Consider the following 5,427-nt stretch of genomic DNA (forward strand, 5'->3'; position numbering starts at 1 on the left):
GAAATAAGAAAACAGTGGAGAAATGCCGTCAATAGTTCAAGTGAATATGGTTATAAAATTAGTATTTTACATTCAGCCAAACTCTCATTCTGTGTGATGGCAGAATGAAGATATTTCTGGACATGCCAAAATCTGAAAAATCTCCCTCCTTTAGAGCTGTTCCCTGCAAACGACTGGAGGTAGCGTGCCAGTCAAATATGGGACTATGCCAGGGAAGAGGAGGCAGGAGAGCCCCCACGGAGGGGCAGCCCAGGACGACAGCTGCAGATCTAAAGAGCTCTGCAAGAATCCTCCAGGAAGAAAAGAAGGGACTGCCAGAGAACCTAATGATAATCCATATATAGTCATTGTTACAACGCGTAGAGTGTATTTTCTAAACAGAAACGTTATTAATAGGTGTTGCACATCGGTTGGAACAGATAACAAAAGTTCACAAAATTTTCAAATAGAACCAACAAATGAAGAAATGAGGCAATTATTTCATTAAGGAAAAGCAAAAAATGGTGCCGTAAGAACGGAAATCCATTATAACAAACCATTCAGCGGCCACCGAACATCTGCACTCACAGAATTTCAAACGCTGTCAACTGGTTTATCCAAAAATTGTTGCATGAACCACACTGGATGAACAGGGTGGGGGTGGGGACGGGGACGTGATGGGGGTGGTTGTGCATGAGAGCTGAGCCCTCATCTGCTGCAGGAGCACATCTGGTGAAGCAGGAAGGAGCAGCAAGAGAACACGGCGGAACAGAGACAGACAAGCCGGGGAGCAGTAGCAGGGGGAACAGGACAGGAAGCAGCGGGACAGGAGGGCTGGGCCGGGGACCACTGTGGCCTTCCACGAGAAGCACGCCCACTGCCTCCTTAAGACTCCCTCTCCCGTTCCTCAGCAGCAGCACAGACGACTGTACAGCGTGTAAGGTTGATGGGTGTGCTGGGTGCCCGGTTTGCCCTGGAAGCTGTACGTTCTCTTGATAAACTCTTGTCGAAGCCACTGTTATCGGGGCTTCTATTCTACGCAGTCAGAATAAGGCTCAACCGATGCAAGGACTATTTAATGTTTGATGTATGGGTATCGTTTTGACCAAATATTATTTTATCATTAAAAAACTTGCTGGAAACTATGATTGAGGGCCAACTGTATGCCAGACAGCAGTGGCAACTACTTTAACATATTACGTTATCTTGCCCTCACAGAAGCCTTGAGAAGCAGGTAATTTTTCTACTCTTTTATAGGTGAGGACCATCAAAATTAAGTACCTTGGCTCAAAGTCCTAAAACTGGTAAGTGGCACCACCCAGATCCTCCCACGGTCTCTGATTCCCCAGTCTGTGGTCTTAACAATGATGGCTCACTGCCTCCTGGGGTCTAAAGAAAGACCCCAGACCAGCCCCCTCGGTTCTCACAGCAAATAAATTAACTTCTTCTTCTTTTTTTGGGGGGGGGGTATATTGTTTTGTTTTCTGTAATTCATAATCAAATGAGTCCTGTCACATCAAATAATCAAATACTTGTTTTCTTTTTTACTTCCTATACCATTATACAGAGTGAGGAAGAAACCTATCTTAGGAAAATAATTTTTTTTTAAAGATTTTTTATTTATTTATTTGACAGAGAGAGACACAGCGAGAGAGGGAACACAAGCAGGGGGGAGTGGGAGAGGGAGAAGCAGGCTTCCTGCCGAGCAGGGAGCCCGATGCGGGGCTCCATCCCAGAACCCTGGGATCATGACCTGAGCCGAAGGCAGACGCTTAACAGACTGAGCCACCCAGGTGCCCCTGGAAAATAATCTGTTGCCAGGGATTTATTAAAAAAGAAAAATACAAACCTTTCCAGTGAAATCCTAAAATCAGGACCCACTGAACTCACGATTTCTGGTATACATTTCCAGATGTGGATAATTCTCTCATTCTTTCAGTAACTATTCCCTATGCACTAGCTATATACCCAAGGCTCTGTGAGGCCCTGGGAGATTAGCACCAAACACAAGGACGATGTGGTCACTGTGCTCACTGAGGTCAGATGCTGGAGGACAATACAGACTAGTGAACATCCAGACACATTCGAATACAGCTGAGGAAAGTACCATGAAGGGCACCTGGATCATCTGAGAACGGTTTATGTTCCATGATATTCATAATACTGACCAGCAGGTACTTCAAGCTCTTCCACTAACACAAAGATTTAAAAAATACGGCTATACCACCCAATATTGGTGGTATATTAGTTGACAGAGCACATATTGTGTCTTGTTTTGTTATTTCCATGTCCTACAAAAGAGATCTACTCCACAAGCCTAGAGCAAAGGTTTTATTCTCCCTTTTGTGGACTCCTGCCCCTTTGGTATGTACTTAGTTCTATCTCCAGCCCAGTGCATGCAGCTGCCTCTGGGCAGGGCTGGACTTAGCTCACAAGTACGAGCATTCATACAGAAAGACAGGATGACAGGATGGCCCACAATATTCATTTACATCACTGACCATTTTAAGAAACTTCTTTGTTCTCAGCTGCATTTATAACTGTCAATGCATAAAAGTATTCCTAAGGCAGCAAGTCTCCAGCAATGCACTGCTCACATAAACATTTACAGAAGTAGTTTGGCAAAAAAACAAATTTAATCCTGAATTTGTTTTTTTGTTTGTGTTTTCATTCTGCTCTTATTGCTGTCTACGGAAATGGCTTTTATAAATCTCTTATGTTTATCGCTATCCAAGTTCACAACCAAGATATTTATTAAGTGCTTTAAAATCTATTTCTCCTCCCACTCCACCTCCCGTAGTACAGATGTCTCCAAGTAGTAATAACGAAGGAAGGGAGGGGCGCCTGCGTGGCTCAGTTAGGCAGCTGCCTTGGGCTTAGGTCATGATCTCAGGGTCCTGGGATAGAGCCCTGTAGAGGGCTCCCTGCTCAGTGGGGAGTCTGCTTCTCCCTCTCCCTCTCCCTCTGCCCCTCCTGCTCGTGCTCTCTCTCTCTCAAATAATTAAAATCTTAAAAAAAAAAAACAAAGGAAGGTGGTATGATCCATACAGATGAAGACAAGCCAGATCTGTACCACACATCTCACGTGCATCATCTCCATAATTCCCGCAATAACCCCAGCAGGCCGACCTGCCAACGCCTACCTAGCTTTCTGACCTTCTGCAATCTTCTCAGCCTCTCCGGGCTTCAGTCCCCTGAACCAGACACAGACAGTGAGGCCACCATGAGGGGGTTACACACATAGGAACACTGCGTGCAGGCCCTGCCATTATTTCCTAATTATAGGTGGGAATGCCAATAGTCTACAGTTATAGGCTAACTATAATTAAAGAAAGGTTGCAACAGTCAGATCTACAGCCTGGTAGCTAGTAGCAGGAGCCATGAGCGCTGGAACACTCGGCGGTGACCGCACACCTCACTCCAGACGCCGAGGCAGGAGATGAGTCGCCCCTTCTCAGTCAGCACAGCCAAACCCTGAGCCCTTACAAGGATGTACCACACAAGCTGGTGTCCAGAAGAGAGGAGTCTTCCAGTTAACGGTTTCTAAAGAAATTCAAGACTATAAAAAACAAAAAGCTACTTACAACTTTGTCTCATAATCTTTCCAAGCTTTGTCAAATGGCTTCTTGAGATCCTTAGGAAAGAGAAAATGAAACTGAGATTGAATTTATTTTTGCTTAAAGGCAAATAAATAATTCTGAAAGAACATCTCAGCAGAAGTGCTTTCCTTTACAGGACGCGTGAAGCCTGACACAGACACTCTGATGCACCGCAGAGCACGCATCACCCACGAGAAGCGTGCGCAGACCCAAAGGGCGAGCTTCCCGGGGACACCCGTGAAGCAGGACCTGGTGCCCAGGAGAGGCTGGGCCCGGGGGTCACCACTGATGTGGCCAAGACTCAGCGCAGACTGCCTGCACCCATGGAGACCCTCACCGATACTCAGGAAAGTGTCTCATCTTACTCTTCAGTCAATAACACGATGTGAAGTGGCACATCTTTTCCAATGATCATTTTCCAAGTACTTTTTTTATGCTAAAAAAAGTGATACAAGTACCACTATGATCTTAAAAAAAGAAATCAATCCTTTCCAGTTAAAGTGAAAATCAAATTTCTGAACACTTACTCCTTTGACTCCTTTCAGGTCTCCTTTTAACAAGGAGTCCAAGGTGAAGATCACATTGTGGCTCAGACCCTGGAGCTGGAAAGCAAAGCAAAGAGGGGAGACAGTTAAGAGAAGTGCATATAGAATAATAAAATCAGCTACTGTTGACTGAGCATCTTGCACACACCAGGCTCTGTGTAAGGGCTTTCGTGCACCAGCTCACGGACCCCGAGGGCCACGCCGAGGTTGGGTGGCAAGACGAGCATCCCCTCCAGCACGCAGGCAGAGAGCTGGGGACCCATGCACTGAATGACCACATGGCAGTGCGTGCTCCTAGGTGAACAATTCCTCAAATCATCTGTAGACCTGTCACCGCTCTCCTACTGACATGGTCGACCTTAACTGGACTTTTTTTCAACTGCTTCTCTCAGAGGAAGGAGGGAGCTACCCAACTGGCTTGTACCACTCCTTTCCATATGCTTCTATGGCCTCTCACTATCTGAAATTACCTGGTTTGTTTATATGTATACTCTCTGTCCCCCACCAGAACATACTCTCAATGAGGGCAGGGGCCTCAACTGTCCTACTCACTGTATCCTCTCTGTGCCCAGATCCATTAAGAAGACAAGATATTCAGGAAGCACAATCTAGAGCAAGGGTGCAGGGTTTTCACTGTTCCAAGGCAGTGGCCTGCGTCTCCTTGATTTTAAGATGGTACAAAAGATGGTCATGAAGAGTCAAGGAGACTCCTAGCACTTTGGGGAAAATCAGGGTTAGTTGTGTGGAACCGAGACGGCAGGGACCTGCAGAACCAGGTTACAGCTGGAGAGGTCGGTGGGCTCCCCCATTCAGGAAATGATTTGACTCCTGTGTAAGAGTGTAGTCATTTGTCACTCCAGCCAGCCACCCACCAGTCCATCGGTCATTTGCCAAGCACCTGTTCTATGACACTCACCACACAAGCGGCTGGCTAGGCGAAGGTGAGTAAAACACTTCCTGCCTTGAGAGAGGAGACCACGGCACGCAACGGACACTACCACCCCGTGACACCCCAAGCGCCGTCAGAGGCGGAAGGAGAAAGTGGGGAGGGCCCGAGCTGACACCTGAGGCTTTGAGGAGGACCCTCTGAGCCACATCTCTAACTTGAGGATACGATCACCCACTGTAGACGGCGCTGCGAAGGAGTTAATACATCTGAAGTGCTAGCGGGTTTCTGGACACCTAGGAAGTGCTGAATACGTGTTTATTTTTAAAGTCCAGGGGGATGTTAAATAAGAAATAAGAACAGGGGCGCCTGGGTGGCTCAGTCGTTAAGCGTCTGCCTTTGGCTCAGGTCATGATCC

At 46.7% G+C, this 5,427-nt stretch overlaps 1 long non-coding RNA gene across 1 annotated transcript; it reads right to left on the reverse strand.

Annotated features, from left to right (window-relative positions):
• Positions 1-1,245: 1,245 nt before the first annotated feature.
• LOC145718317 (uncharacterized) lies at positions 1,246-5,368 on the reverse strand. The gene is made up of 2 exons (XR_014141722.1): positions 4,106-5,368; positions 1,246-3,613 (listed from the first exon to the last, which is right to left on the reverse strand). It is a non-coding gene; the product is annotated as an uncharacterized LOC145718317 (long non-coding RNA).
• Between the last annotated feature and the right edge of the window lie 59 nt (positions 5,369-5,427).

Source organism: Leptonychotes weddellii, unplaced genomic scaffold (genome assembly GCF_054177405.1).
Source record: "Leptonychotes weddellii isolate Sample4059 unplaced genomic scaffold, ASM5417740v2 HiC_scaffold_13943, whole genome shotgun sequence".
Lineage (NCBI taxonomy): Eukaryota > Metazoa > Chordata > Mammalia > Carnivora > Phocidae > Leptonychotes > Leptonychotes weddellii.